Raw genomic sequence first — 22157 nt, 5'->3', positions numbered from 1 at the left:
GCCACTGGGAATCGTCCCAGACCCGCAACACTATGCGGTCCCACCAGTCTGTGCTTGTTTCCCGGGCCCAGGATCGGCGTTCCACCGCATGAACCTGCCCCATTAGCACCATGATGCCCACATTGCCAGGGCCCATGCTTTGAGAGAAGTCTTCGTCCATCTCCTCATCACTCTCGTCACTGTGCTGACATCGCCTACTTGTCCGGTTTTGCTTTGCCAGGTTCTGGTGCTGCATATACTGCTGGATAATGCGCGTGGTGTTTAATGTGCTCCTAATTGCCAAAGTGATCTGAGCAGGCTCCATGGTATGGCGTCTGCACAGAAAAAAGGCACGGAACGATTGTCTGCCATTGCTCTGACGGAGGGAGGGGTGACTGACGACATGGCTTACAGGGTTGGCTTACAGGGAATTAAAATCAACAAAGGGGGTGGCTTCACATCAAGGAGAAACAAAAACAACTGCCACACAGAATGGCCCCCTCAAGGATTGAACTCAAAACCCTGGGGTTAGCAGGCCAATGCTCAACCCAATGCTCAACCCACTGAGCTATCCTTCCCCCTGGTATTTCAGGCAGGACTGAATCCCCATTCAATTTTTCAAGGTGCCCCTAACAGACCTCACCGAAACGATTGTTGGCCGTTGATTTCACGGAGGGAGGGAGGGAGGGGGGAACAAATGAATACAAAACAAAGCTGGTGTATTTCTTGTTTTGATCCACTCCATCTATCTTTTACTTTTGGCTGGTAGCAGACGGTGCAGTAGGACTGCTAGCCATCCCCATCTCCTGGCTGCTCAGCAGAAGATGGTGCAATAGGACTTCTAGCCATCCTCATCTCCTGCCTGCTTGGCAGAAGACAGTGCAATAGGACTGCTGGCAGGACTAAAGAGAATGACCTGGTCGAGTCACTCCTATTTTAGTCCCTGCACCCATATCTGCCCAGGTGCTCCTGACTGACCTTACCGAGGAGGCCAGGAGCACCTCGGACATGATGACGATGGTCATCAGGCCTATTGCACCGTCTGCTGCCACAAGGCAATGGGCTGCTGCTGTGTAGCAATGCAGTACCGTGTCTGCCAGCACCCAGGAGATGTATGGTGACAGTGAGTTGAGCAGGCTCCATGCTTGCCGTGATATGGAGTCTGCACAGGAAAAAAGGCACAAAACGATTGTCTGCCATTGCTTTCACGGAGGGAGGGAGGGAGGGCCTGATGACATGTACCCAGAACCACCAGCGACAATGTTTTTGCCCCATTAGGCCTTGGGATCTCAACCCAGAATTCCAATGGGTGGTGGAGACTGCGGGAACTGTGGGATAGCTACCCACAGTGCAACGCTCCGGAAGTCGACACTAGCCTCGGTACTATGGAAGCACTCTGCCAAGTTAATGCATTTAATGCACTTAGAGCATTTTGTGTCGGCACACAATCAACTATATAAAAACGATTTCTAAAAACCCGACTTCTATAAATTCGACCTAATTTCGTAGTGTAGACATACCCTTAGAGGTTCTTAAGGTTAGGCTTGACAAAGGGGGGAGGGATAGCTCAGTGGTTTGAGCATTGGCCTGCTAAACCCAGGGTTGTGAGTTCAATCCTTGAGGGGGCCATTTAGGGATCTGAGGCAAAAAAAATTGGGGATTGGTCCTGCTTTGAGCAGGGGGTTGGACTAGATGACCTCCTGAGGTCCCTTCCAACCCTAATATTCTATGATTCTAAGACCTGGTGGGGATGATTTAGTTGGGGATTGGTCCTACCTTGAGCAGGGGACTGGACTAGATGACCTCCTGAGGTCCCTTCCAACCCTGACATTCTATGATTCGGGTCGCTCGTGTGGGCAAGATCCTGATGCTGCTCCCCAGAGCCCAGTAGGGCACCGTGGGTGAGCCATCCCACCCCAGCACTTCTGGGCACATGTGCTATTGAGGGAACCTGTCAGACACTGCCCAAGTGGGTTCAGCTCCCAGTCCCCTTCTAGGAGCAGAGGTCTGTTCATGTGGAGGAGAGAAGGCTCTAGGCCCCACACTCCCAGGATCCACCCCCAGATCAGTGATGCCGTGAACCCTCCCCAGCGCCACCCTCGCCATGGGGAGGAGCCTAAAACTGCAGGCTCCCCACTTCGTCCCCAGAATGGCACATTCCAGATCAGCCCCAGGCAGTGCCAGTCTGGGGCCAAACCAGCCTCTGACCCACAGACCTGGCTTTCTTGGATGTGATCACCCATTAGTGCCACTGAGCTGGCATCCCCAAATTTGGACAGTCCGGGCCCCACACCAGCAGGCAATGCAGGGTGAGCCACCCCCTAGTCACCCCATTCCCCGGAGCCAACCCCCTCCACACACAAACAGGTGTCCCAGCCAGCCCCCCCGAGCCAACCCCCCAGATCCCCCAGCCAGCTCCCACCTTGTCATCACCCCAGATCCCCCATCCAGCCCCCAACCTTGCCATTACTCCAGATCCCACAGCCAGCCCCACACCTTGCCATCACTCCAGATCCCACAGCCAGCCCCCCACTTTGCCATTCCCCCCGATCCCCCAGCCAGCCTCCACCTTGCCAGCCCTTCAGGTCCCCCCAGCCAGCCCACCAACCTTCCTGTCCCCTCAGAGTCTCCAGCTAGCCCCCACCTTGCCATCACCCCAGGTCCCCCCAGCCAGCCCCACAGATCCTCCAGCCAGGTCCCCCCAGCCATCCCTCCAGGTCCGCCCCCAGCCAGTCCCTGATCTTGTCATCCCCCCAGTCAGCCCCCCATCATGCCATCCCCTCAACACGCCCTCTCTTCAGCCACCTATGAACCCACCAAGTTCCCACTCCCTAGATACTTATGAGCCAACCACCACCCTGCCCCTTCCCTCTTCGTACCCACCCCAGCCTGATGCTCTTCCCCAGCCCCATCACCTCTGTCCCGTCACCCCTGAGAGCCAAGCACCCACAGCGAGAGCCCATGTGATGAGAGGCCTGACAGCAGCACCCCCCATCTTACCCGTGCTGGAGGAGGCAATGACAGAGCGAGGGTGGATGGGATTCTCCATCAGCAGAACACCTGCAGGGAGCTCCAGGGGGGCGCAGACCTAGAGGGGAGAGACGAGGAGGGAGTCAGCAAGGGAGGACAGAAATCTGCCTCAGCCACAAGCACTGGGGGGGAGAGTAAGGCACCACTAAACCCAGAAGCGTTAGCGGAGTGATTCCTATGTGGATTTAAATTGTATGACTCATCATCAGGAGGTGCTGTGACATCAGGGAGGGGGAGGAGCTTATAGATGCCCAGCCCAGCCCTCCACAGCAGGGGGTGCTGTGACACCAGAGAGGGGGAGGAGCCTGCACTGCCCAGCCCCACCCTCTCCAGCAAGAGGTGCTCTTACCTGGGAAGAGTCCCTGGCTGGAGTGAGGGGCTGTGGCGATGGGCCTGGGGGGAAAAGAAAGTGGGTAGAGGAGGAGTGAGGCTCACCCACAGAGACCACAGCTCCTAGGTAGCCACCCAGGGCAGTGTCTCTCCAGCCCTGGGTCTTGCGATGGCCATCTGAGGGGGGCGGGGGGAGAGGCTCCCCTGTACTGTGGACACCCCCACCCACTCCTCCCACCAGCAACTCCATTGTTTCTCCCCCACCCAACAGCCCTCCCCTGTACCCCCACACCAGCAATACCCCTTATGTTCAGCCCCCTGCCAACTCCCCCCACTCAGTGCCTGGTCCCCCACCCCGACAGCAACCCTCTGTGCCCAGCCCCCCAGAGCAATTTCCCCCCACACTGACCTGTGACAGCAACACCCGCAGGCATGCCAAGTTCCCCTGCCCCACGCACCCATCCCCACCTGCCTGCCCCTAAAAGCAATGCCCCTGTGCCCACTCTTCCCACATCCACTCCCCTTCATCCCACCACAACAGCCCCTCCCCAAGTGCCAGGCAGGCAGGCTGCGCTGCCCACACAAGCACATACCACAAGGAAGGCACTGGGGACTGCTGGGGGGTGGGTGGCAGTAGGCGCTGGGGCAATGGGCTGCAGTTGCCGGGACCTTGCCCTATTGGGCATGGCATGCAGGCATGGCAAAGGTGCCCCCAGGTGAAGGAGGGTGTCAGGTGGGTGAAGGGGGCTTTTCAGCAGCTGTGTGGGTGATGACGGAGAAGACAAGGGTGGGCTGGGGGTGCTGCGTGGGAGGGCTGGGCGGGGGCAGGCTGACCCGCAGCAGGGAGGTGGGGAAGAGCGGCAGGAAGGTCTGGTGCCCGTTCAGGGGTGTGAGGGGCTCCAGATCCAGGGGGAAGGAAAGGGAGGTGAGAGAGCTCCTGTGGAGAGGCAGCTCCTTAGTGCTGGTGGTCACGTCCGGGTCACAAGTGCTGGACAGAGAGACCAGTGGGGCAGCAGCTGGCAGCAGCGTGGAAGCCTGGGGGAAAGAGGGAGAGAAAATCAGCCTTGCCTTCCTCAGCAGGGGGCCTGCAACACTAGGCCAGGAGGAGGGGCCTGTACCGCCCAGCCCTGAACTTCTAGCAGGGGGCCTGTGACAGCAGGCAAGGTGGAGGGGCCGGCTCTTCCCAGCCCTGCCCTCCCAGCAGGGGGGGCTGTGACACCAGGGAGGGGTCTGCACCACCCAGCCCTGCCCTCCCCAGAGGAGGGGTGCTGTGACACCAGGGAGGAGGTCATAGACCTTGCAGTGAAGGCAAAGCATAGGCTGCAATGTGGTGCCAGCTGATCTCTACAGACAGAGGGCGGGGGCATTGCTGAGCAGTCAGAGGGCAGCTGCTACTTCTATTCACCTGGGTCACAGGCTGGGGGCGACAGGCAGCAAAGAAATCTGTGAAGGGAAAGAGAAAAAGCATGAACTGTTTGTGACAAAGAAGAAAGGCTGAAAGGGGGTGGAGAGATGAATCATAGAATATCATAGAATCATAGAATATCAGGGTTGGAAGGGACCCCAGAAGGTCATCTAGTCCAACCTCCTGCTTGAAGCAGGACCGATTCCCAGTTAAATCATCCCAGCCAGGGCTTTGTCAAGCCTGACCTTAAAAACCTCTAAGGAAGGAGATTCTACCACCTCCCTAGGTAACGCATTCCAGTGTTTCACCACCCTCTTAGTGAAAAAGTTTTTCCTAATATCCAATCTAAACCTCCCCCACTGCAACTTGAGACCATTACTCCTCGTTCTGTCATCTGCTACCATTGAGAACAGTCTAGAGCCATCCTCTTTGGAACCCCCTTTCAGGTAGTTGAAAGCAGCTATCAAATCCCCCCTCATTCTTCTCTTCTGCAGGCTAAACAATCCCAGCTCCCTCAGCCTCTCCTCATAAGTCATGTGTTCTAGACCCCTAATCATTTTTGTTGCCCTTCGCTGGACTCTCTCCAATTTATCCACATCCTTCTTGAAGTGTGGGGCCCAAAACTGGACACAGTACTCCAGACGAGGCCTCACCAATGTCGAATAGAGGGGAACGATCACGTCCCTCGATCTGCTCGCTATGCCCCTTCTTATACATCCCAAAATGCCATTGGCCTTCTTGGCAACAAGGGCACACTGCTGACTCATATCCAGCTTCTCGTCCACTGTCACCCCTAGGTCCTTTTCCACAGAACTGCTGCCTAGCCATTCGGTCCCTAGTCTGTAGCTGTGCATTGGGTTCTTCCGTCCTAAGTGCAGGACCCTGCACTTATCCTTATTGAACCTCATCAGATTTCTTTTGGCCCAATCCTCCAATTTGTCTACGTCCTTCTGTATCCTATCCCTCCCCTCCAGCGTATCTACCACTCCTCCCAGTTTAGTATCATCCGCAAATTTGCTGAGAGTGCAATCCACACCATCCTCCAGATCATTTATGAAGATATTGAACAAAACCGGCCCCAGGACCGACCCTTGGGGCACTCCACTTGATACCGGCTGCCAACTAGACATGGAGCCATTGATCACTACCCGTTGAGCCCGACAATCTAGCCAGCTTTCTACCCACCTTATAGTGCATTCATCCAGCCCATACTTCCTTAACTTGCTGACAAGAATACTGTGGGAGACCATGTCAAAAGCTTTGCTAAAGTCTAGAAACAATACATCCACTGCTTTCCCTTCATCCACAGAACCAGTAATCTCATCATAAAAGGCGATTAGATTAGTCAGGCATGACCTTCCCTTGGTGAATCCATGCTGGCTGTTCCTGATCACTTTCCTCTCATGCAAGTGCTTCAGGATTGATTCTTTGAGGACCTGCTCCATGATTTTTCCAGGGACTGAGGTGAGGCTGACTGGCCTGTAGTTCCCAGGATCCTCCTTCTTCCCTTTTTTAAAGATTGGCACTACATTCGCCTTTTTCCAGTCATCCGGGACTTCCCCGGTTCGCCACGAGTTTTCAAAGATAATGGCCAATGGCTCTGCAATCACAGCCGCCAATTCCTTCAGCACTCTCGGATGCAACTCATCCGGCCCCATGGACTTGTGCACGTCCAGCTTTTCTAAATAGGGTTGGAAGGGACCTCAGGAGATCATCTAGTCCAACCCCCTGCTCAAAGCAGGACCAATCCCCAATTTTTGCTCCAGATCCTTAAATGGCCCCCTCAAGGATTGAACTCACAACCCTGGGTTTAGCAGGCCAATGCTCAAACCACTGAGCTATCCCTCCAGGGCAGGGGGAAGAGAGAGAGAGAAAATGCAAAGGACCTGGATAAATCAGAGCAGAATAACCATAATAGGAATGATTATAATTACATCACAACACTTGGTACAAATGGCAGCTACAGAGCTCAGACTTGGGGGACCCCGGAGCTGGGATTGCGGGAGCTGTGGGTCAGGACTGAGGGGCATCGGCAGAGCTGGGGGTAGGCGGAAGCTCAGGACTAGGTTAGCAGGGGGCTGCGGGTTGGGATTGAGGGGCGTCAGCAGAGCTGTGTGGCTGCAGGGTACACAGGATTCCCTGCTGCGCAGTGGCTGGGGCCGTAGCAGTGGTGACTAGGGTGACAGCTGTGGGTTGGTGTGGTGTGTGCATGGTAGTTCTGAGCGTATGGGCAAACCCCTTGATGAAATGGTGACTCACTGGCCCAATTACCTCATTTTGAATATGGGGAGGTGGCCTGGAGACACTACATATCCCAGAATGCACAGCTTCAATTTGACCTGAGATACTTCACTGGGTCCATGCAGGGACCCAAAGTCTCGGCTGGCTGCCCCTTGGCATCAGGGACGTTCGCAGTTGGGGCGTGGCCATCCAGCTAGCCTGGGCAGCATCTGGGCCCAGCCCCAGGACCAGAAACAGGAAAAACAGACTTGGAGGGCCTGCTCTGAACCTTTCTTGGCAGCGGCTACATGAGCAACAGACAGGAGGAGTTTCAGGGAGTCAGAGGCGCTAGAGGTGACAGAGGAGGCACAGCTGAGCCCCTGGAGGCTGGGGCTGGCGGCCCCCAAGGGAGAGCTGGCCGGGCTGTCTGTTGGGTCCAAGCGAGGAGCAGGGAGAGAGACAGAAAAAGACTGAGATAAGGCTCCTTGGCGTACAGCCCCGGTGTCCTGCCAAGGCCCTGCAGCAGAAAGTTCCACTGGTGTGTCCCATGCTGCGGGGGCAGCTCTCTGTCCACAGTCACTTCACAATCTCCCTGCCACTTCCCTTTGATGAGCCCATCAGACAATGCCAGGCCTGCAGAGCCAAACCCCATTCCCCACCCCCGAAGCCTGCCAGCACTCAGCTGCACAACCAATTCCTCCCAGCAACAGATTAACAGTGTGCTCCAGCATGGTGGGGAGGGGACGCCCCCAGCCTGACCCAGGGCGGCAGGGGAGGGGACGCCCCTGGCCTGACCAAAGGCGGCCGGAAGGGGATGCCCCGGGGGGGCAGCCGGGAAGGGACGCCCCTGGTCTGACCCAGGGCGCCTGGGAGGGGACACCGGGCTGATTCCCTCTATCACCAGGCAGCATGGTGTTTGGAACCCCCCGCCATCGCTGTGCGCCAGGATAGCCAACCTCACCCCAGACGGGATCCGTGCACAGTGGCCAGTGCAAGTTACCATGAATGGGGTCCAGGGTGTCCATGAAATCCTCTCCAAAGTTAGGATGCAGCTGGGTTAGGGTGGGCTGAATCATGTCCGCGTTGCCTTGGTGAGCTGGGGAACACAGTATGGTGATGTGGGTCAGACACAGCACCAGCCGCTCCCATCCCGCCCAAAGCAGAGCCCTGCCCAACCCACCTCGCTCCCCTCAGGCACCAGACTGCCAGGCAGCGAATGAGGACTCTAGGGGGGCCCATTCACACCCCTAGATAGAGAGAGGCAGATATCCGGAGACAGGAATGCCTGGGGGATACGGGGGTGAGGGGGGTCAGAGCTCAGGACCATCCCCTTTTAGCACTTGGGGGGCAGGGGATGCAAATGAGAGAAGGAAGCGCCTATGAAGCATGGGGGCAGGGCAGAGATCCAGAGAGGGGAATCCCTCTGGGAAGGGGAAGAGATCCAGAGACAAGAATTTCTATGGAGAGATGGGGAAAGGGGGCTGAGACCTGGAGAGGGGAATGCCTATGGGGCACGGAGAGGGGAATCCCCTGTGTTAGGAACGCTGATCAGTGCTCACCAAGGCTGCGGGGGTTGGGCCCCACATATGGGTTGCGGCTGTAGAAGATGGTGTCGGCCAGGTCAGAGATGAGGCTGTCCAGGGTATCCAGGTCGAGCTCCATGGGGCAGTTGCCCTTGGCCTCACTGCTAAGCCCCTCACCCGGGACAGCATGAGCCACTCCCTGCCCGCAGGGGGGGGGGGGGAGAGAGACACAGACTGATAACTGGTGACCCAGATCCTGTGACAGATGGGACAATAATCGGCAGCACCCTGAACAAACCTTGCTGAGTTAAGGTGAAGTGTCTTGGAAGGTTGCTGTATTATTAAAGCTGTGTCCGGATTACTGTGGGAGGATGTAACTCCTTTAAGGGGAACACAAGACTAATGCAAACCCTGGGAAGTGGCACGTGCTCAAAGGACTCTCTAAAATGATGGGCTAGACTAGACTGATCTTTTAGTTAAGTGGGTTGCCTAGGAAATACTTGGGTGGGGGGGGATGCAAGTTAGCGGAGTTACCATTTTGAAGTGGCGCCTTGGGGAGAAACCCATTGCCTGGCTGATACCCATTCATGGTCTCTTCAAAGGGGATAAAGGAGGGACTCCCTAACTCCTGGGGGAGCTAGTTCTGATTGACAGCTGCTATGAACTGGTGACCACAGAAATATCCCTGGGTGAGGTCTAGAGGACTGATCATCGGCCAGAGCCCTTGCTGGAGTTGGGGTGATCTCTGGTAAGCTTATTACCAGTGTGTAACTTGTGTTATTGTTTTCATGTTTTCTCTGTAATGATTTTACCTTAAGAATAAAAGTGCCTGCTCAGAAAAGCCATGTGATCACTTGTAACTGCTAGCAATGTCATTGTTATTCGTCTCTAATGAGATTGCCCAGCACAGATGCTGGCCTGTTTAGACAGTCTGCTTTGCTGGGGGATATCACAGCACAGTCAGGGGACTGCACAGCCTGGAAATGCCCTAGGCAGGGCAAGGGAGATATGTGTCTCCACCCAAGATAGGCGGCATCTGAGAAGCGTGCAGCTGAGAGTGGGTGCCCTTGCAGGACCACAGAGGGGAAACACAGGTGCAGATGCATCTTACACTGGGGCTTTGGAGTGCCATTTAAAGTGGATGGGGGCAGCAGCACAGATTTGGTCCTCCTGCCACTCCTCTTCCCTTCTCATGTGCTTCCCCCGCCCCCCCCCCTCCACCAGCCTGACCTCCCTGGCCTATGAACCCGTCCATCCACCACCTTCAAATCTGAGTTTGATGCACCAGGTTGCAGTGCCACTCGTGGCTAGGCCATGGCCCAGGTGGTCCCCCACCTAGCTCTGCAGCCGATGCCATGTACCAAGGCAGGGTCAGGAGCTCGGGCTGTGGGGGAGAGCTCCCAGCTACCTCAGTCCTAGCTTCTCCCAGCAGGGGGTGCTGTAGGGAGCGGGGCAGGAGTGCTGGGAAGGGGGGGAACTCCGGGCTACTCCAGTGCCAGCCTCTCCCAGCAGGAGGTGCTGCAAGGTATAGGGACAGAGCAAGGAATCCTGGGTGGATAAAGACTCAGGTTTATCTTTCTTCTTCTGGACCTAAACATTAAACAAACAGGAGCTTTAAAACCAACACATGGTCCTTGCCCACCAGTCCAGGGCATCGTGTCCTCTGGCATGGGGCTGTTTGCCCATTCACTCCCCATCCCCAGCAGGCTGGGATTTCACTGAGCCAGCCTTTGCTTTCTCAATCACGGAGGTAAATTTGGGTGATCTGAGAGGGAAGTGGGGAATCGTGCAGGAGCTGGGGGGTCCCACCAACTTAGTATTATAGCAGTTGGGGAGATCTACAGAGGGCTGCGGGCAGGCAGGGGTGGCTGCTGGCAAAGATGACAGCCAGCTGTCCAGTAATGGAGGGATGGGGAAAGGGACTGATGGATGGATGGAGTACGGATTCCAGGGAAGCCCAGAGTTTGGCATTGAGTCACCCCTAGACTGCAGGGCAGTAATGGCAGTTTCTCTCTACCTGGAGACTGCTCAGTGCCCTCTTCCCCTTACTTGGCATAGAGATCTCAAAGCATTTTACACCCGAGAGGGAGGGGGGCTCAGTTTTACTCCTGATGGGCATGCCACAGAACCCAGCCCCCACTGCTGCCAACTTTTCCCTCGATGGCAGTGGCAGCAGACAGGCTGAAGACTGAGCAGCTCTGGGGGCCACAGCATCTACTGCTGCCTGGGCTGTATCTGCTTTGGCATACAGGACAGCAGCTTCTGGGCCTGCTAGCAGAGCAGGGCACTGTTCAGAGCAGTGGGAGGACACCAGAGATGCAGGGGTGGTGGTGGTGGGGTCTTACCCGTGTGCAGAAGTATGTCCGCCACTTGTGATACTCCCGAATGACCACTCCAATCTGGCGCTTCCAGTATTTCCCTTCCATTATCACGGCCTGCAAGGCAAGGGCAGGGTGGGGCTAGGGCCAATCGGAAAATGGGGGTGGGAGGGAGTTTCCATAGAAAATTCAGATTTTTCAGCAGAAATTCAAAAACCAAAAAAATCTCAGATATAAAATTAAATATTTCAATTAATAAATGCTATGACCATGCCTCACGAGAGCTGTAGTTTGATTGCCCCGTGCTTCCATTCTCCCTTATAAACTGGCCTTCCTGGTTGGACTACATTTCCCATGAACACCAAAATCTTCCCTCTTGGCAAAGGAAGCAGTGCATTGTGGGCATCCCTGACCACAGTGCATCATGGGAGATGTAGTCCCGCTGGGGAGCACAGCCCAGAATGGAGACTAGGGACATGAGGAAACCGAATCACAACTCCCATGATGCATCACAACCTGACCTCTTGGAGACAGGAGTCTGTGCATCATGGAAGTCCCTGGCCCATGGTACATAATGGAAGATGTAAGCCAGCTGGGGAGTCCAGCCAATGGAGGAGACTGACGGACAATTCCTACAAGGCACCGCGGCAGCATTGCCAGATCACATTTTAATTTTTGGGCATTCCATTTTTCAATGAAAAAATCAGAATTTCCCTGCAAAGCAGAGAATTTTTTTGGAAAATTCTGTTTAGTGGAAAACCCATCTTCTGCCAAAGGTAGTTTGGATGGAAAAATGTCAGAGAGCCCTTATGAGGACCCAATCTGGGGAGAGTGGAGCGGAGAGGTGACCCTAGGACTATTGGTCAGAGTCCTCTTGGAGGGGAGGGGCAGGGTAAGTGAGGGGCACCCCTCACGGGGGAGGGGGCAGGGAGGACCTATGAAGTAGTCTGCGTCACTGGTGCAATAAAGTCTCTTGCAGGAGAGGAGCCCCTTGCAGTGCCCCTCATCAGGGCCGGTGCAAGGAGGTTTCATGCCCTAGGCAAAACTTCCACCTTGTGCCACCCACCACCCCTGCGCTAGCTCCCCCCCCCCCCGCCCTCAGGCACCCCCCCCCCTGCGGCAGATCCCCTCCACCCCCTCCCTCCCCTCGACCCGGGCAGCCCCCCCGTGGCAGCTCCCCGCAGCCCCCTCCCCTCGGCCCAGGGAGCCTTGTGCAGCAGCTCCCCACCCCAGCTCATCTCTGCTCCACCTCCTCCCCGAGCACGTGGCCGCTTCTCCCGCCTCCCAGGCTTGGAGCGCCAATCAGCAGTTTGGCACGCAAGCCTGGGAGGGAGAGAAGCAGAGCGGGGCGGTGCTCAGGGGAGGAGGCAGAGCAGAGGTGAGCTGGGGCGGGGAGCGGTTCCCCTGTGCGCCGCCCCCGTTACTTGCTGCAGGCAGCCCTCCCCGCGCCCCCTTGCCTCAGCTTACCTCCGCTCCACCACCGCCCCCAACCACTTGGCGCCCTAGGCGACAGCCTAGTTTGCCTAGTGGTTGCGCCAGCCCTGCCCCTCATCCCCATTCGCTCACTTCTGGTTTGTGGTGATCGTCCCCGTCACTGCACTCCAGCGGCGTCACAAAATTGCACACAGGGTTCTTCCTCCTCTCCACATCTGCAGGGGGCAAGAAACAACAGTTGCCTTTGCTATAGCCTCCTCTGCCACAGACCAGGGAGCACTCCCATGGGGATTATGCAATAGGACATGGGGCCTTTCCCCTCGAAGGGCCCACGTACTCTGATCTGGCCCCAGGGCAGGGAGACTGGCTGTCTTGGGGGTGGGGGGAGGGAAATGGACATGGGACCTTTCCCCTCTAGGGTGGGGCAGTGGCTGAAAGCTCCTTATGTGGTGCTCTGTCTAGTGAAGCAGGTTCTTGCCTCGCCCACTCAGCTCAGAGCCCTGGAGACTGAGCAGCCCCTCTGGTATGATGAGCTGCTCTCCTTGGTCAGCTCACCCTACTAGGGAGACTATGCTAGGCTGGGGAGGACGCTTAAGGAAATTGAGGCTCAGGTGATCTTTAGTGGGATTCTGCCTGTTCCTAGAGAAGGGCAACAAAGGTGTGACAAGATTATGACTATCAATAGATGGCTTAGGCAGTGGTGCTATAAGGAGGGCTTTGGGATGTATGGCCATTGGGAGGCATTCATGGATAGAGGACAGTTCTCTCGGGATGGACTTCATCTGAGTAGGGAAGGAAATAGACTTCTAGGATGGAGGCTGGCACAACTGATTAAGAGAGCTTTAAACTAGGAATTTGGGGGAGATGGTTGGGAGATGTCCAGGTAATCTCCACGCCAGAATTTAGCATAGAGTGGAAAGAAAATGAAGTAAGAGTGGATACAGCTGTAGGTAGGAGGAAGGGCAGTGTAGATACAAGTCTAATAGGTTATACTGGTAGTAAAATAACCGTGCCTAATAGGGTACAGAATGTGAGTGAGGCCAAACAGCAAAAATTAAGATGTTTGTACACTAATGCAAGGAGCCTAGGTAACAAAATGGAGGAACTAGAGTTACTGGTGCAGGAAGTGAAACCAGATATTATAGGTATAACAGAGACCTGGTGGAATAGTAGTCATGACTGGGCTACAGGTATTGAAGGGTATGTGCTGTTTAGGAAAGACCGAAATAAAGGTAAATGTGGTGGAGTAGCACTGTATATCAATGATGAGATAGAATGTAAAGAAATAAGAAGCGATGAAATGGATATGACTGAGTCTGTCTGGGCAACAATTAAATTGGGGAAGAAAACTATTAGAGCCTCCCCTGGGATAGTGCTTGGGGTGTGCTATAGACCGCCGGGATCTAATTTGGATATGGATAGAGCCCTTTTTAATGTTTTTAATAAAGTAAATACTAATGGAAACTGTGTGATCATGGGAGACTTTAACTTCCCAGATATAGACTGGAGGACGAGTGCTAGTAATAATAATAGGGCTCAGATTTTCCTAGATGCGATAGCTGATGGATTCCTTCAGCAAGTAGTTGCTGAACCGACTAGAGGGGATGCCATTTTAGATTTGGTCTTGGTGAGTAATGAGGACCTCATAGAGGAAATGGTTGTAGGGGATAATCTTGGCTCAAGTGATCATGAGCTAATTCAGTTCAAATTGAATGGAAGGATTAACAAAAATAAATCTGCAACTAGGGTTTTTGATTTCAAAAGGGCTGACTTTCAAAAATTAAGGAAATTAGTTAGGGAAGTGGATTGGACTGAAGAATTTATGGGTTTAAAGGTAGAGGAGGCCTGGGATTATTTTAAATTAAAGCTGCAGAAGCTATCGGAAGCCTGCATCCCAAGAAAGGGGAAAAAATTCATAGGCAGGAGTTGTAGACAAAGCTGGATGAGCAAGCATCTTAGAGAGGTAATTAAGAAAAAGCAGAAAGCATATAGGGAGTGGAAGAAGGGAGGGATCAGTAAGGAAAGCTACCTTATTGAGGTCAGAATATGTAGGGATAAAGTGAGACAGGCTAAAAGTCAAGTAGAGTTGGACCTTGCAAAGGGAATTAAAACCAATAGTAAAAGGTTCTATAGTCATATAAATAGGAAGAAAACAAAGAAAGAAGAAGTGGGACCGCTAAAAACTGAGGATGGAGTGGAGGTCAAGGATAATCTAGGCATGGCCCAATATCTAAACAAATACTTTGCCTCAGTCTTTAATAAGACTAAAGAGGATCTTAGGGATAATGGTAGCATGATAAATGGGAATGAGGATATGGAGGTAGACATCACCATATCTGAGGTAGAAGCGAAACTCAAACAGCTTAATGGGACTAAATCGGGGGGCCCAGATAATCTTCATCCAAGAATATTAAAAGAATTGGCACAAGAAATTGCAAGCCCATTAGCAAGAATTTTTAATGAATCTGTAAACTCAGGGGTTGTACCGTATGATTGGAGAATTGCTAACATAGTTCCTATTTTTAAGAAAGGGAAAAAAAGTGATCCAAGTAATTATAGGCCTGTTAGTTTGACATCTGTAGTATGCAAGGTCTTGGAAAAAATTTTGAAGGAGAAGGTAGTTAAGGACATTGAAGTCAATGGTAAATGGGACAAAATACAACATGGTTTTACAAAAGGTAGATCGTGCCAAACCAACCTGATCTCCTTCTTTGAGAGAGTAACAGATTTTTTAGATAAAGGAAACGCAGTGGATCTAATTTACTTAGATTTTAGTAAGGCGTTTGATACTGTGCCACATGGGGAATTATTAGTTAAATTGGATAAGATGGGCATCAATAGGAAAATTGAAAGGTGGATAGGGAATTGGTTAAAGGGGAGACTACAACGGGTCCTACTGAAAGGTGAACTGTCAAGTTGGAGGGAGGTTACCAGTGGAGTTCCTCAAGGATCAGTTTTGGGACCAATCTTATTTAATCTTTTTATTACTGACCTGGGCACAAAAAGTGGGAGTGTGCTAATAAAGTTTGCAGATGATACAAAGCTGGGAGGTATTGCTAATTTAGAGAAGGACAGGGATACCCTACAGGAGGATCTGGATGACCTTGTAAACTGGAGTAATAGGAATAGGATGAAATTTAATAGTGAGAAGTGTAAGGTCATGCATTTAGGGATTAATAACAAGAATTTTAGTTATAAGCTAGGGACGCATCAACTAGAAGTAACGGAGGAGGAAAAGGACCTTGGAGTATTGGTTGATCATAGGATGACTATGAGCTGCCAATGTGATATGGCTGTGAAAAAAGCTAATGTCATCTTGGGATGCATCAGGAGAGGTATTTCCAGTAGGGATAAGGAGGTTTTAGTACCGTTATATAAGGCACTGGTGAGACCTCACCTGGAATACTGTGTGCAGTTCTGGTCTCCCATGTTTAAGAAGGATGAATTCAAACTGGAACAGGTACAGAGAAGGGCTACTAGGATGATCCGAGGAATGGAAAACTTGTCTTATGAAAGGAGACTCAGGGAGCTTGGCTTGTTTAGCCTAACTAAAAGAAGGTTGAGGGGAGATATGATTGCTCTCTATAAATATATCAGAGGGATAAATACCAGAGAGGGAGAGGAATTATTTAAACTCAGTACCAATGTGGACACAAGAACAAATGGATATAAACTGGCCACTAGGAAATTTAGATTAGAAATTAGACGAAGGTTTCTAACCATCAGAGGAGTGAAGTTTTGGAATAGCCTTCCAAGGGAAGTAGTGGGGGCAAAAGATCTATTTTGCTTTAAGATTAAACTCGATAAGTTTATGGAGGAGATGGTATGATGGGATAACATGGTTTTGGTAATTAAATATTCATGGTAAATAGGCCCAATGGCCTGTGATGGGTTTTTAGATGGGGTAAGATCCAAGTTACCCGGGAAAGAATTTTCTGTAGTATCTGGCTGATGAATCTTGCCCATATGCTCAGGGTTTAGCTGATCGCCATATTTGGGGTCGGGAAGGAATTTTCCTCCAGGGCAGATTGGAAGGCCCTGGAGGTTTTTCGCCTTCCTCTGTAGCATGGGGCACGGGTCACTTGCTGGAGGATTCTCTGCTCCTTGAGGTCTTCAAACTACAATTTGAGGACTTCAATAGCACAGATATAGGTGTGAGGTCTTTTTTAGGAGTGGTGGGTGAAATTTTGTGGCCTGCATTGTGCAGGAGGTCAGACTAGATGATCATAATGGTCCCTTCTGACCTAAATATCTATGAATCTACCACTGCCTGCACTGTGCCCACTCTGGGGAGACTCCAGAGCCCCGTGTGCCCCTGGGCAGCCCCAGCCCCCACTCACACTGCAGGTACCATGCCCTCCAGGTGGCATTATTGAGCCGAATTTTGTCACGTGGCAGCAGCTTCAGGCCTTTGAACGTTTTCCATTTGGGGGACATGATTTTCCCACTATGAAAAACAAAAGGAATAAAATCCTTTAATGATGCAGGTCCAGAGAGAGGGGGACGGGGGCAGAGAAGAGCAGAGCCAATGACAGAAGAGAACAGAGATGGAGAAGGGACAGGAATCCTGTACAGAGCAGGTCAGTATCCCACCAACCAGGCACCCCATGGATCCCCTACAGAGCAGGTCAGTATCCTCCACCAGATACCCCCGCTCACCCCATACTCCACCTCATGGATCCCGTACAGAGCAAGTCCGTATTTCACACCGGACACCCCCGCTCACCCTATACACCACCCATGGATCCTGTAAAGAACAGGTCAGTATCCCCCACCAGACACCCCGGCTCATCCCGTATACCACCCCATGGATCCCGTACAGACCCCAATTTCTCCCCATCCACACACAGGAAAACCTCTGACCTGCGTTTGGAGATGCTTCAAGCCTAGGCTAGCTGATCCAACTATGGGAATAAGTTAGAACCCAGGCTCTGGTATAATTTGGGCTGGAACCCACCCATTTTGCAGTGAGGATGCAGGCTAAATAATTTGAGTGCTGATAGTCCTCCAATGCCTTCACACAATTCCCCACAAAGACAGACAAATTCTGCTGCAACTGACACACCTGACTTGGAAAGAATCTGAGTGTCTCAGCACAAAGAACCAGGGGATACTCAATCTGACATACACAGGCAAGTGCAGAAACAGTTAGGACATGACACCTGGGCCAAGCCAACCTGGGTGCCAATCACCCAGAGCTAACTGTGCAGTGAAGACATGCCCCAGGAGATGAAGGGCATTAAGAAATGCAAAGACTCTCAGGGCTTCTCCACGTGGGGATGTTTCTTTGATGGATCTAGTTTTTTTGGCACAGACTGCCTTGCATCCAAACACACAAGTTCTTTTTTCATCATTATCTGATGTCTTATCCTGTGCTGGAAGTTATCATCATCCACATCATAAGGGTAAGCCACAAAGGCAAACTGCATGCCACTTAGCTCAGTCTCTACCTAGGTCCATAAGACCGTCTAGCTGTATGTTCAGTCTGTGTCCATCATCAGAGGTCTTCCTGCGCCACCAAACCTTTTGGTGTCCATGTGACCGCTGGCCATGTAGTGACATTCCTTGGTAAACACACTTAATAATTTGTTGGTCTTCCATCCTAGTAATATGTCTGTATCAAGAAAGCCACTGAGCCTGAACCTGCGCTGATGGTGACAGTTCAACTATGAATCTCCCTATTGCTAATCTTGCCCTGCCACTTGATATGGAACAGCTGACGAAGACAACAAGAATCAAAAACATCCTTCTGCTGCTCTTCAGCCTTCCTCAGTGCCCACATTTCACTGCCACAAGTTTCCTGGACTGACCCTGGAGAGCCCTGCTTTGGAAGTGACATAACTGTATTCCAGAATGAGCTGTAAGGTTTGTGTGGATGCATCCCAATTTTGGATTATCTACACTGCTTCAGATAGCCCTCCCATAATGAATTACTTCACATGATCTAATGGTCCCTTCTGGCCTTAAACTCTATGACTTGTATGCCCTCCACTGCTCCAGGAACATATTGACCATATGTCACACACACACACCTAGGTTAAATACCAGCACCTTTGCGATCACAGATCAAATATGCACCTTTGCGATCACAGCTCGTGGCAAGCTCACATCCCCCAATCCATTATAGCAAGCTATGCCCTGTACTTCCATACATCCCGTACAGAACAGGTCAGTATCCCCCATCAGACACCCTGGCTCACCCCATACACCACCCCATGGATCCGTGTGATGCCATCCAGAGGTCTGGGACTTCTATGGGATGGAAAGCATGTCCAGTTCCATCTACCCAAGAATCACCATAACGCAGATCTAGGAGTGGCTATGGCAGCATATGCAGGAGAAGGGGCACTCTTGGGATAAGGCCCATCACCAGGAGCTCCATCAGAATTGCAAAACCAAGACCTCCCAGGACATGCACTCACTGTGAGGAGCTGGACTGGATTTTTGCCAGGGTACCCACTGCGGAACCCCTGTATGCTGGATTGTTTGCCCATGCCATCAAGAGGCACCCTGTCTATCACGGACTCTCAGGAGATTCCCCCAGACAGCCAAGATCTCTTTGGCACACCAAGCGCTGAACCAAAGACCTACGGAAAGCCAGTGCTGGAGATAGCCCCTGAGATCCAGCTTGACAATGCGGAACGGGCCTCAACCATTAAGGGTTATGTGCTGTGTTACAATAATCTGTCTAGGTTCCGGCTCTATAGGGGGATGTAAACAACTCCTATCCATGTACTGGCTGGGTACTGCCATGTTAGGCAGACAATGTTCTGCGGGAGGACAGATGTGTCCATTCCTGGCCAGCATCCTTAGTTCTCTGCCTGCTTGGCTTTATTCCTGACATGCTCAAAATGGCATGAGCACCACAAAATTGAAGCTAGCAAGGGTTTATGTCCTGAAATAATGAATCCCACATCCATGGCCCAAACGTGCCAGTCCCCACTCCCCTTCCAGTGCTGCTTGATGCTCCCTCCTGGTGGACCGGGGCAACCCCCATCTCCTCCCAGTGTCATGTGGTTCAAGGTGGCAGCAAACTTTGATGGAGCTCAGTGACAAATCCAGGATTTTTAATTCAGCAAGTACTTGAGTATGTCAGTGAGGTACCAATGTGGACACAAGAACAAATGGATATAAACTGGCCATCAGGAAGTTTAGACTTGAAATTAGATGAAGGTTTCTAACCAACAGAGGAGTGAAGTTTCCTATACCAGAAACCTACTGACCGCTATTCCTACCTACATGCCTCCAGCTTTCATCCAGACCACACCACACGATCCATTGTCTACAGCCAAGCTCTACGATACAACCACATTTGCTCCAACCCCTCAGACAGAGACAAACACCTAGAAGATCTCTATCAAGCATTCTTACAACTACAGTACCCACCTGCTGAAGTGAAGAAACAGATTGACAGAGACAGAAGAGTACCCAGAAGTCACCTACTACAGGACAGGCCCAACAAAGAAAATAACAGAACGCCACTAGCCATCACCTTCAGCCCCCAACTAAAACCTCTCCAACGCATCATCAAGGATCTACAACCTATCCTGAAGGACGACCCATCACTCTCACAGATCTTGGGAGACAGGCCAGTCCTTGCTTACAGACAGCCCCCCAACCTGAAGCAACCACACACCACACAACAGAACCACTAACCCAGGAACCTATCCTTGCAACAAAGCCCATTGCCAACTGTGTCCACATATCTATTCAGGGGACACCATCATAGGGCCTAATCACATCAGCCACACTATCAGAGGCTCGTTCATCTGCGCATCTACCAATGTGATATATGCCATCATGGGCCAGCGATGCCCCTCTGCCATGTACATTGGCCAAACCAGACAGTATCTACGTAAAAGAATAAATGGACACAAATCAAACGTCAAGAATTATAACATTCAAAAACCAGTCGGAGAATACTTCAGTCTCTCTGGTCACTCGATTACAGACCTAAAAGTGGCAATACTTCAACAAAAAAACTTCAAAAACAGACTCAAGAGACTGCTGAATTGGAATTAATTTGCAAACTGGATACAATTAACTTAGGCTTGAATAGAGACTGGGAGTGGATGGGTCATTACACAAAGTAAAACTATTTCCCCATGTTTATCCACCCCACCCCCACCCTCCACTGTTCCTCAGACGTTCTTGTCAACTGCTGGAAATGGCCCACCTTGATTATCACTACAAAAGGTTTTTTCCCCCCTGCTCTCCTGCTGGTAATAGCTCACCTTAAATGATCACTATGGTTACAGTGTGTATGGTTTCAGAGTAGCAGCCGTGTTAGTCTGTATTCGCAAAAAGAAAAGGAGGACTTGTGGCACCTTAGAGACTAACCAATTTATTAGAGCATAAGCTTTCGTGAGCTACAGCTCACTTCCTCAGATGCATATCGTGGAAACTGCAGCAGGCTTTATATATACACAGAGAATATGAAACAATACCTATTCCCACCCCACTGTCCTGCTGGTAATAGCTTATCTAAAGTGATTTCCAGCACAAATCCAGGTTTTCTCACCCTCCACCCCCCCACACAAATTCACTCTCCTGCTGGTGATAGCCCATCCAAAGTGACAACTCTTTACACAATGTGCATGACAATCAAGCTGGGCTATTTCCTGCATAAATCCAGGTTCTCACATCCCCCCACCCCCATACACACACAAACTCACTCTCCTGCTGGTAATAGCTCATCCAAACTGACCACTCTTCAAGTTAAAATCCAAGTTAAACCAGAACATCTGGGGGGGGGGGGGGTAGGAAAAAACAAGAGGAAACAGGCTACCTTGCATAATGACTTAGCCACTCCAAGTCTCTATTTAAGCCTAAATTAATAGTATCCAATTTGCAAATGAATTCCAATTCAGCAGTTTCTCGCTGGAGTCTGGATTTGAAGTTTTTTTGTTTTAAGATAGCGACCTTCATGTCTGTGATCGCGTGACCAGAGAGATTGAAGTGTTCTCCGACTGGTTTATGAATGTTACAATTCTTGACATCTGATTTGTGTCCATTTATTCTTTTACGTAGAGACTGTCCAGTTTGACCAATGTACATGGCAGAGGGGCATTGCTGGCACATATTGGCATATATCACATTGGTGGATGTGCAGGTGAACGAGCCTCTGATAGTGTGGCTGATGTTATTAGGCCCTGTGATGGTGTCCCCTGAATAGATATGTGGGCACAGTTGGCAACGGGCTTTGTTGCAAGGATAACTTCCTGGGTTAGTGGTTCTGTTGTGTGGTATGTGGTTGTTGGTGAGTATTTGCTTCAGGTTGCGGGGCTGTCTGTAGGCAAGGACTGGCCTGTCTCCCAAGATTTGTGAGAGTGTTGGGTCATCCTTTAGGATAGGTTGTAGATCCTTAATAATGCGTTGGAGGGGTTTTAGTTGGGGGCTGAAGGTGACGGCTAGTGGCGTTCTGTTATTTTCTTTGTTAGGCCTGTCCTGTAGTAGGTAACTTCTGGGAACTCTTCTGGCTCTATCAATCTGTTTCTTTACTTCTGCAGGTGGGTATTGTAGTTGTAAGAAAGCTTGACAGAGATCTTGTAGGTGTTTGTCTCTGTCTGTCTGTATGGTAACACCCATTGTTTCATATTCTCTATGTATATAAATCTCCCCACTGTATTTTCCACTGAATGCATCCGATGAAGTGAGCTGTAGCTCACGAAAGTTTATGCTCAAATAAATTTGTTAGTCTCTAAGGTGCCACAAATACTCCTTTTCTTTTTGCGAATACAGACTAACACGGCTGCTACTCTGAAACCAGCCTTCCAAGGGGAGCAGAGGAGGCAAAAGACATATCTGGCTTCAAAACTAAGCTTGATAAGTTTATGGAGGGGATGATATGATAGGATAGCTTAATTTTTGGCAATTAATTGATCTTTGACTATTAGCGATAAATATGCCCAATGGTCT

The 22157-nt window shown here is 51.4% G+C and overlaps 1 pseudogene across 1 annotated transcript in view; it reads right to left on the bottom strand.

The window, feature by feature from the left end:
- LOC311521716 (MLX-interacting protein-like) overlaps positions 1-22157 on the bottom strand; it is a 49884-nt pseudogene that overhangs the window by 14092 nt on the left and 13635 nt on the right. The window contains exons 2-12 of the transcript XR_014714696.1: positions 16580-16686; positions 12372-12454; positions 10833-10946; positions 10036-10077; positions 8524-8686; positions 7965-8060; positions 7254-7391; positions 4745-4782; positions 3923-4374; positions 3359-3402; positions 2980-3067 (exon numbers count right to left, since the gene is read on the bottom strand). The product of XR_014714696.1 is annotated as an MLX-interacting protein-like (transcript). The remainder of the gene's footprint in view (positions 1-2979; positions 3068-3358; positions 3403-3922; positions 4375-4744; positions 4783-7253; positions 7392-7964; positions 8061-8523; positions 8687-10035; positions 10078-10832; positions 10947-12371; positions 12455-16579; positions 16687-22157) is intronic.

The sequence above is a fragment of the Lepidochelys olivacea genome (genome assembly GCF_965140295.1).
Source record: "Lepidochelys olivacea isolate rLepOli2 genome assembly, chromosome: 6".
NCBI lineage: Eukaryota > Metazoa > Chordata > Testudines > Cheloniidae > Lepidochelys > Lepidochelys olivacea.
The sequence above is the reverse complement of the archived record's forward strand: the minus strand, read 5'-3'. Positions and strand labels throughout refer to the sequence as shown.